General features: G+C 44.0%; 1 protein-coding gene across 4 annotated transcripts in view; it reads right to left on the reverse strand.

Moving 5' to 3' along the window:
- The window catches only part of SPATS2 (spermatogenesis associated serine rich 2), a 160,987-nt gene extending 149,916 nt beyond the window's left edge, over positions 1-11,071 (reverse strand). The window contains exons 1-2 of one of the 4 annotated variants that reach the window (XM_016923475.4): positions 10,677-11,071; positions 6,942-7,004 (exon numbers count right to left, since the gene is read on the reverse strand). The gene's annotated coding sequence lies outside the window, so the exon portion shown is untranslated. The remainder of the gene's footprint in view (positions 1-6,941; positions 7,005-10,676) is intronic. The other 3 variants (XM_063786715.1, XM_016923476.4, XM_063786716.1) reach the window with 3 other exon arrangements.

Consider the following 11,071-nt stretch of genomic DNA (forward strand, 5'->3'; position numbering starts at 1 on the left):
TAAACATTAACTCAAAATAAATATCCCAGCACTTTGGGAGGCCGAGGCGGGCGGATCATCAGGTCAGGAGATTGAGACCAGCCTGGCCAACATGGTGAAACCCCATCTCTACTAAAAATACAAAAATTAGCCAGGCATGGTGGCGAGCACCTATAATCCCAACTACTCAGGAGGCTGAGGCAGGGGAATCGCTTGAACCCTGGAGCTGGAGGTGGCAGTGAGCCAAGATCGTGCCATTGTGCTCCAGCCTGGGTGTCAAGAGCAAGACTCTGTCTCAAAAAATAAATAAATAAAATAAAACAAAATGCAACAATCATGACAACTCTATAGTAGGGATTACTACTGCATCCATTTTACAGATACAGAAACATAGGCTCAGAGAAATTAAATGACTTGACCAAGGGAGTAGGTAGGGGAGTAGATTCAAAGCCAGATTTGTGTACTCAATGGCTTGTGCTTTTAACTAACATCTCATACAGCTTCCCTATTTTAATAAGTTAAAAGAAAAATATTGGAAATATTATACATAGAAATAACTATACTATCAATATTGGCCTGATCATATTATATATAGAAATATTATAACTATACTATCAATACTGGCCTGATCATAACTAACGCCATTCAGTAGATACACATTTCAGGCATCAGAAACTTCAGCTGCCAAAAAGGTTAATAATATACTTGGGGCTATTTCACAATGGAAATAATTAGCCCGTACAGTGTGAAAGGATGATGTGTTCTCAGCTTTACTGCCCAATGAAAAATGTAATCATATAAAAATTGAATATAATCCTACTTAATGTTGCTGAAATGTTAAGATTTCAGGTAACAAGTAATCAGGATGAAAGTATCAAATATCCTTCCTTTTTTCAGAAGCTTTTTCATCAGGCTAGAGACCGAACACACATTTAGTAGTCGTTGTTACGCATTGTTCCCTGTGCTCCCAAATTACAATAATATCATATAATAATATCCTATAGTCTAATTTATAGGATCATCATAACATTATGGACTGGTAGGCTAATGACAAATGCCAAATATCAACTTTTAAAATGCCTAGATACAATACAACCTTTGAGTAATAACAGAGGTGAAAAACATTAACCAACTAAGCCTTGTTTAAAGCATTATCAACTTAAGAAATTAGACATTTCAACAAACCTAGTGTATTCAGTGTGTATATTCTAGATGAACAAAAAAAAGAAGAAGAAAGAAAACCTCCTGTGTGCTGATAAGATTAACGAAACACTGGGCTGGGTGAGGTGGCTCATGCCTGTAATCCCAGCACTTTGGGAAACCAAGGCAGGCGGATCACAAGGTCAGGAGTTCAAGACCAACCTGGCCAAGATGGTGAAACCTGTCTCTACTGAAAATACGAAAATTAGCCAGGCACAGTGGCAGGAGCCTGTAATCCCAGCTACTCAGGAGGCTGAGGCAGGAGAATTGCTTGAATCCGGACAGCAGAGGTTGCAGTGGAGCCGAGATCACACCACTGCACTCCAGCCTGGGCGACAGAGTGAGACTCCGTCTCAAAAAAAAAAAAAAAAAAAAAAATCAACAAAACACCGGCCAGGTACAATGGTTCACACCTGTAATCTCAGCACTTTGAGAGGCCAAAGCCGATGGACTGCTTGAGGCCAGGAATTCAAGACCAGCCTAGGAAACATAGCAAGACCCTGTCTCTATAAAAAATTTAAAAATTAGCAGGACATGGTGGTACGAGCCTGTACTCCCAGCTACTAGGGAGACTGAGGTGGGAGGATCACTTGAGCCCAGGATCTGGAGGCTGCAATGAGCCATGATCACATCACTGCACTCCAACTTGAGCGACGAAGCAAGACTCTGACTTAAAAAAAATCAGGGGCGGGCGTGATAGCTCAGGCCTGTAATCCCAGCACTTTGGGAGGCCGAGGCAGGCGGATCACCTGAGGTCAGGAGTTCAAGACCAGCCTGGTCAACATGGTGAAACCCCGTCTCTACTAAAAATACAAAAAATTAGCTGGGCATGGTGGCGGGCACTTGTAATCCCAGCTACTCGGGAGGCTGAGGCAGGAGAATCACTTGAACCTGGGAGGCGGAGGTTGCAGTGAGCCAAGATTGCACCACTGCACTCCAGCATGGGCGACAGAGTGAAACTCCATCTTAAAAAAAAAAAAAAAAAAAAAAAAAAATCAGGCCAGGTGCAGTGGTTCATGCCTGTAATCCAAGCATTTTGGGAGGCCAAGACAGAAGGATCATTTGAGGCCAGGTGTTTGAGACCAGCCTGGACCCTGTCTCTATTTAAAAATTAGCAGTACCAGATGGCGAGCACCTGCATTCCCAGCTACTTGGGAGGCTGAGGCAGGAGGATCACTTAAGCCCTGGGAGGCGGAGGTTGCAGTAAGCCAAGATTGTGCCACTGCACTCCAGCCTAGGAGACAGAGCAAGACCCTGTCTCAAAAAAAAAAGTTTAAGCTACATGGCTGGCTTCATCTGCAGTGTTATGTCCCACCTACCATTCAGCTACAATACTTTAACTTCCCGTCATTATATTAGTTACAGATGAGTTTCACTGTTTTCATCACATGTCACAAAGCTTCTTATGAAGGCATGCTATACAAAGGGCTCCTGCAGGACATGCAGGTAGATTACAAGAGCAATTTACTATAAAAATGTAACTAGATATCCAAACAAGGTAAGCAGAAGAGTCACTTCTGCCACACACTAATGTACATTTTGAATCATTTTTAACAGTAGGCCAGGAAGAGCCAGCAGTGGGCTAACCACACTGACATGCTATGATCAGAGACCAAGTGGATAATGTAAGGAAAAGTACTGCTCAACTACAGAGGGTAGCCTTAAAACAAAAGCAAGTTATTTAAAATAGGAAAGACTGCAGCTTTTACAAATTGGTCTTTTCAGTCCTATCCAGGTCAGTAAGAAGTAATATCATTGGCAGCATCTTCAAGTACAAAAGATATTTACTTATCTATCCTGGCTCATTCACAATCATATAATGGCCTCATCACAAACATCCTTCTCCTCCGTCCTAATACCCTTTAGCAAATTCTAAAGACCACTACCACCACACACACACACACACACACACACACACACACACACACTCCACAACTTGCAATCATACATCTTGTTAAGTAATGTAAAAATCATCCTTCTTACCAGCAATCCAAGGTTGTTATTTATTATAGGATTTGGACTGATAAGAATCCCTGTGTAACCCTTGGAGATCCCCCAAAACCTCCAATCAACCTATGCCTTTTTTTTGAGACAGATCCTCGCTGTTTCCCAGGCTGGAATGCAGTGGCACAATCTCGGCCCACTGCAACCTCCGCCTGCCAGGTTCAAGTGATTCTCCTGCCTCAGCCTCCTGAGTAACTGGGATTACAGGCATGCACCAACACACCCGGCTAATTTTTGTATTTTTAGTAGAGATGAGGTTTCGCCATGTTGGCCAGACCGCTCTTGAACTCCTGACCTCAAGTGATCTGCCCGCCTCGGCCTCCCAAAGTGCTGGGATTACAGGCGTGAGCCACCACACCCAGCCTTCAACTTATGTCTTAACCACAAATTAGTCATAGGACAATGGCTGCAGAAGTTACCTTTAAGTAACATCTATATCCTCAGACCCTGCAGAATGTTTCAAGGGCCTGAAACTACTGAAGAATCTGTATAGAAGATGGTATATATTTCAGGAACCCATTCCTATAGGCTGCCATGGTAGATGTGAACATGGGAGAGTAAATGCTGGCCTCTGGCCTATCCTTAATATCCAGTGGCTAAAGATAATAAAGTGAGCTGGGCACTGTGGCTCACACCTGTAATCCCAGCACTTCGGAAGGCCAAGGGCAGGAGGATCGCTTGAACCCAGAAGTTCAAGACCAGCCTGGGCAACAAAGCAAGACCCTGTCTCTACAAAAAATTTTAAAACTAGCTGACTGCCACGGTATGTGCCTGCAGTCCTAGCTACTGAGGCTGAGGTGACAGAATCACCTGAGTTCAAGGAGTTCAAGGACGCAGTGAACTATGATGGCACCACTGCACTCCAGCCTGGGTGACAGAGCAAAACCCTGTTTCCAAAAAAAATAAAAATTAGAAAATAATAACATATTTATAAACTTCAATTTTTTTTTTTTTATTGTTTAGAGACAGGGTCTCTGTTGTTTAGGCTGGAGTGCAGTGACATGATCATAGCTCACTACAATCTCAAACTCTTGGGCTCAAGCAATCCTTTCGCTTCATCCTCCCCAGAATAGCTATGACTACAGGCGCCAACCACTATGACCAGCTAATTTATTTATTTATTTAGAGATGGAATCTCGCAGTGTCGCCCAGGCTGGAGTGCAGTGGCATGATCTTGGCTCACTGCAACCTCTGCTTCCTGGGTTCAAGCAATTCTTCTGCCTCCCGAGTAGCTGGGACTACAGGTGTATGCCACCACGCTCAGCCAATTTTTGTATTTTTATTAGAGACAGGGTTTCACCATATTGACCAGGCAGGTCTAGAACTCCTGACCTGATGATCCGCCCACCTTGGCCTCCCAAAGTGCTGGGATTACAGGCATGAGCCACCATGCCCAGCTCTAATTTTTTAATTGTTTGTAGAGACAGGGTCTCGCTATGTTGCCCAAGCTGGTCTCAAACTCCTGGTCTGAAGCAATCCTCCCACCTTGGACTCTCAAAGTGCTAGGACTGAGGTCAAAGTGGCCTCCCACCATGCCCAGCCCCCAACAAACATCAAATCTTTAGAAATATTTCAGATTCAATTCAACTGAATGGCAATTGGACTGGGTTTCAGACAGACCACATACAAAGTAAGTGTGGGCTCACAAAGTCTCCTATAAGGCCCCCAGAAAATGGCATATGAGCCTGAAGTAACTATGTCACCCAATAATATCATGAAGCAAGATGCAGGGATAATTAACTTCCATGTAACATTTAGAAAATGCAATGTGAGGCTGGGCACTGTGGCTCAAGCACGTAATCCCAGCACTTTGGGAGGCCAAGGCGGGTGGATCACCTGAGGTCGGGAATTCAAGTCCAGCCTGACCAACATGAAGAAACCCCCTCTCTACTAAAAATACAAAAAATTAGCTGGGCGTGGTGGCACTTGCCTGTAATCCCAGCTACTCAGGAGGCTGAGGAAGGAGAATCGCTTGAACCCGAGAGGTGGAGGTTGTGGTGAGCTGAGATCACGCCATTGCACTCCAGCCTGGGCGACAAAAGCAAAACTCCATCACTCACACACACACACACACACACACACACACACACACACACACACACACAAAACAGAAAATCAAATGAGAGGCTAGGCTCATCCTAAGAGACAGTTCACTGCAGCCATTTCAACCTATTATATTTGGTATTATGTTACAGCTTGCATACTGTACAAGGAGGGAGAGAAAATGGAGCCAAATGACTTCAACCAATTTTACTTTCTATTCTATGTATTCCAGGTATCCGCTCGAAATATTTAAAGCATACAGCAGACACGAAATTTTTTTTTTAATGAATGCAGGAAGATACAGAAGGTAAGCAGTAAGCAGCATCTCATACATGTAAAACATGTTTAAATGAAAAAAATACCCTAAATTTCAATCAAAGGCAGCAAAGTATACTAAAAATGTTGACGCATTTTACATAACATATAGAGCATTCTTAAGACGATCATTCATATTTGCACATAACTGGAAAGAACTGTATATAACAAATGGTTCCTTCCACATTGGATACATGAAAACTGGGTAAAACATTTCCTTTTGAATCATTTCCACCCTAAGTGTCCTGCTAGCAATACAGAAAAAGTCAATAGAGAAAGCACCATCAAGTGCTACCTTCAGGTAGCATATGATAAAATCACCGCTTAAAAGTAACCAAGCCTCAGCAGGCCACAGTGGTTCACGCATGTAATCTCAGCACTTTGAGAGGCTGAGGCGGGTGGATCACTTGAGGCCAGGAGTTTGAGATTACACTGGCCAAAATGGCGAAACTTCATCTCTACTAAAAAGACAAAAATTAGCCAGGTGTGGTGGTGCATGCCTGTAGTCTCAGCTACTTGGAGGCTGAGGCAGGAAAATCGCTTAAACCCAGGAGGCAGAGGTTGCAGTGAACTGAGATCGTGCCATTGCACTCCAGCCTGGGCGACAGAACAAGACTGTCTCCAAAAAAACAAATAAAAAATAAAAGTAACCAAGCCTACTCAAAAAACTAAACATAGAATTACCATAGGATCCAGCAATTCTACTTCTGTGTAAATAGAAAAAAAAAAAAAAAAAAATCTGAAAGGAGGGCGATATAGTTTGGATCTGTGTCCCTACCAAATCTCCCGTCAAATTGTAATCCCCAGTGTTGAAGGTGGGGCCTGGTGGGAGGTGACTGGAATATTGGGGTGGTTTCTCACGAATGGGTTAGTACCAGTCCCCTGGGGTTGTTCTCACAAGATCTAGTTGTTTAAACGTGTGTAGCACTTCCCCCCACCTCTCTCTCTTCCTCCTGCTCCAGCCACCTAGACATGCCTGCTTTCCCTTTGCCTCCTGCCATGATCATAAGCTTCCTGAGGCCTCCCCAGAAGCTGCTATGCTTCCTGTACAGCCTGCAGAACCATGAGCCAATTCAACCTCTTTTCTTTATAAATTACCCAGTCTCAGGTATTTCTTTACAGCAATATGAGAACGGATCAATACAGAGGGACTCGAACAAGTATTTGTACACCAAAATTCACAGCACCATTATTCACAACAGCCAAAAGGTGGAAGGAACCCAAATGTCCATTGAGAATGAATGGATAAACAAAATGTGATGTGTACATACAATGGAATATTATTCAGCCTTAAAAAGGAATAAGATTCTGACATATGCTACAACATGGATGAATTGTGAAGATATGCTAAGTGGTACACACCAGACACAAAAAAGTAAATATTGTATGATTCCACTTACATATGAGGTAACCAGGGTAGTCACATTCATAGAGACAGAAAGTAGAATATTGGTAGCCAGCAGCTGGGTAGAGAAAGAGAAACAAGGAATTATTGTTTAATAGATACAGAGCTTCAGTCTGGGAAAATAAAAAAATTCCCAAGATGGATGGTGGTGATGGTTGCACAGCAATGTGAATGTACTTAATGCCACTGATCCATACACTTAAAAATGGTTAAAACGATAAATTTTTTGTTATGTATAGTTTACCACAATAATTTTTTTTAAGTAAACAAAAAGGCCAGGTGAGGTGGCTCATGCTATAATCCCAACACTTTGGGAGGCCAAGGCGGGTGGATTGCTTGAGCCCAAGAGTTGGGGACCAGCCTGGGCAACACAGTGAAACCCTGACTCTACAAAAAAATACAAAAGTTAACTGGGCATGGTCAAACAGTGAGCCATGATTGTACCACTGCACTCCAGCCTGGGCGACAGAGTGAGATCCTTTCTGGGCAGGTGGGAGGAGGTTGGGGGGGGAGTAAACAAACTAGCCAATACCAGCTACTCTGGAAGCTGAGGCGGGAAGATCTTTTAAGCCCTGGAGTTTGAGGCCAGACTGGGCAACATAGCGAGATCCTGTCTCTAAAACATAAATAAATAACCAAGAACAACTGTCAAACATTTGTGGAAAAACATATTGAGAAAAGTGGAAGACTCTGTAACAGGCAAGCTTCACTGTCATCCTCCAGAGTCTAGATGACTTCGTTGAAAGTGAAGATCCCAGAAAAGAAGGGATGGACATGCTATTTTCATGTTGCTGCAGATATACACTAAGCAACTGAGGAAGCTGAATTATATTCTACAGGTCATTTGGTAATATAATGAATGGACTGTACTTCCTAACAATTACATCCAAAAAATACAAGCTTTTCCTTCCAGTTTCCAATGAAAGCAGCAAGACTGAAATAATCAGTTACACACATGAGAAGCCAGGTATATCTGAAAGAGTGACTTTTAGTTCCCAGCTTTAATATGGTGACCCTACAATGGGAAACTGAAAGCAGCAATTTTTAGAATAGTATACACAAATTTTCTTCACTGCCATTATAAAGTGACTTTGTGTAAGTTACTTTTAGCCCTTCTGAGCCTCATCTGAAAAATAAGGATAATACTTACAACTAACAGATAAGGTAATAATGTACACTGAGTTCAGCGCCTGGAATACATAAATGCTCAACAAATGAAAATTCCCTCCTGTCTTAGCCTGATCGGCCTCCAGGGGCTATGCTCATGTTTTGGCCATAACCTGTGGCTCCTCCCTCAGGCCCCAGCTGTTTCCCTCAGTTCTAGCTGTTTCACTCCTGGTTTCTAACAGGATCCTACCTATATTTAGAGGTAATGCTAGTACCAATTGTGAGCTCAACAGGTGCTTGGAGGGCACCTGAGTACTGAGCAGTTTTCAATTGTTTTCCAGAGTTAATTGGTTTGGCTCCACAACTGGCTGTCTTGACTTCTACAAGTAAGAGTGCCACGTATGCACAGTACCTCAGCAGTACAAGACTAAACAGAAAACTAAGTGTGGTCGCAGGACAAATCCTAAGCAAAAAGATGTTTTTAGCCCTATTTATCAGGATCCCAGAGCTTTGTTAAATCACAGGAGCAGTAAACCTTCAATGAACTCCACAGAGTAGGCTACAGCCTACTAACTTAATCTTCATCTAAATCACAGTTATCAGACCCAAGTTTCAACCAGTTCATGCTGCTTTACTATAACCAAGATGAGGGTGAAGCAGAAAGAGCAAACAGGCAGTGAAGATTTTAAAAAAGGCATCTGATACAGCTAGGTCTGAATAAAGCTTTGTTATTTACTAGCTCTGTGACCTTCGTAAATTATTTAACCTCTTAATTTACAAAATATGAAATAATTGTGAGGATTAAATGAGATAATACATACAAAAAAATCTTAGCACCTTGACTAGCCCACTGAAAGAGGTCAATTAAAAAAGAGGCACATTAGGCTGCGGTGGCTCACGCCTGTAATCCCAACACTTTGGGAGGCCAAGTCAGATGGATCAAGAGGTCAAGAGTTCGAGACCAGCCTGGCCAAGATGGTGAAACCCCCGTCTCTACTAAAAATACAAAAATTAGCCAGGCGTGGTGGCGGGCACCTGTAATTCCAGCTACTTGGGAGGCTGGGGTCGCTTGAACCCGGGAGATGGAGGTTGCAGTGAGCCGAGATCACGCCACTGCACTCTAGCCTGGGCAACAGAGCAAGACTCCATCTCAAAAAAAAAAAAAAAAAAAAAAAAGAGGCACATTGTCACTAATGAGAACACTGCACTCATTTCTTGCTTTGTTCAATTTTCATAACATCTAAGAAAAGTAACAATTTAAATCATTATTTTTGAACCTTTGTAAAGTAACCTAAATGCTACCATCCAAGACCTAGCTGAGAAATATAAACTGATTAATGTCCATAAATCTTAGATGAGTCAGCAAAACTTAATGCCCAACAAATAAAAGGCTTAACATGGACTACTTATGAGCACACAATGGTCATTACAATTTCAAAATCAGCAATTTTCTATCTAATACAATCACAAATTTGGTCTGGAAATCCAAATATTAAGGAAATGCAAAGATCATAATCAATATTCCCAAATCACCTTAATTGAAACTGGAAGGTATGAGGCAGCCTGAGTATTTGAAGTTAACATCAAGAAATAATTTAAGGCAGAACCCCAACTCTCTCCCACAAACATAAAACCAGTAGCAGATGGCACATGAACATTTCTCAGTGAGAAATTGCAATTCTAACAAAGTACAGGTAACTTAATTTTATCCATCACCTTTTGGTCAAACTGAAAACAAACAACCAAGCTTTTGGTTCTCTCCAAAACACTGAACTCTGCATTATCACTGACCTAACTTAAAGCAAGATATTTTTGGTGATCTGTCCTCTCCTGCTTCATTAACCATAGGTAAATTAGGAACAGTAGCCTGCTAAACAGAGGGGAAGTAAATATCACAGGCATGTTTTATCAATAAAATGGACAAGCGATAATCAAATTATTTAAAGAACGGCTTGTACTCCTTAACAGAGGGACAAGCTTGAGAAAGATCCACTTTCTAAAAGAACCTAATCATTCTGGATGAATTATGAGAAAAATATCACTGTAGTCCAAAACTGACTGAATCTACCTTTCTGCTTTAATCCAAGTCCTAACCACATCTATTTTATGTCTCTGCCTCTCTTCGCCTGATTTTCCATTTCGTCTCCCCCTTCAATTCCAAGAACGCCCTTCTCTCCCTTATTTTCAAATCTCATTATTGCCCCCGAATGCTAAGGACCTCGCACAGCCACGGAGGTGACCTTACGCATCCCTACTGCATTCCTAATTCATTGTACTTCTCATCCCAAATGATCCTATTCTTTCGTTCTGTCTCGCTCGTTGTTTCTTAAAATCCAATACCCCACACACGCTCACGCCAGAGTCCCCCCCACACTCCATTGTTTCCCCGGCCTATCCGTCTGGAAACTCCCCAACTCGGACGCGGGTGTTTCACCCGCCCCACATACCCCAGGAACCTTCCACCCTCTGGGCACTTCGGGCCTCTAAGGGCTCACATCCCCCTCCTTCCCGTCCCCCCGCCCCCAACTACCCCCTCCCTCTTTTTCCTCCCTCAACCCGCTCCCCGCACCTCGGCGCCCTCTGAGCCCCCGCCAACCCCGCCACCCAGCACCCTCAGCCTCACCTAGCCCAGGCCCCCGCAATCGCCTCGTCGCCCCAGCTCCGGGCTCCGCGTCCCGGACGCTCCCGGGTCTGAGAAGAGGAAAGGAGATCCTCCGCCTCCCCTTCTAGAGCCACCGCCGCCGTCGCCGCCGCGCTCCTCCCCCAGCTCTCTCAGAGCCGGACGCCGCCCCGCCCCCACCGCCGCCTCCCCACTTCTCTCCTGGGCCGGACTGCAGGATCCGGCCGGAGCTCCAGCAGATCACCCCGACCCTCGCCCCGGCAGCGGCTCGCCCCGCCCCGGAGCCCTCTCGGGCGCGTGCGCGCCAGCCAGCCAGCCAGAGCTCAGGGCGCGTACTCGCGCCGGCGCGCCAAGCTCGAGGCTGTGGCAGCCAACGGGTGCGCGAGCGCGGCTCGAGC

Source organism: Pan troglodytes, chromosome 10 (assembly GCF_028858775.2).
Source record: "Pan troglodytes isolate AG18354 chromosome 10, NHGRI_mPanTro3-v2.0_pri, whole genome shotgun sequence".
Taxonomy (NCBI): Eukaryota; Metazoa; Chordata; class Mammalia; order Primates; family Hominidae; genus Pan; species Pan troglodytes.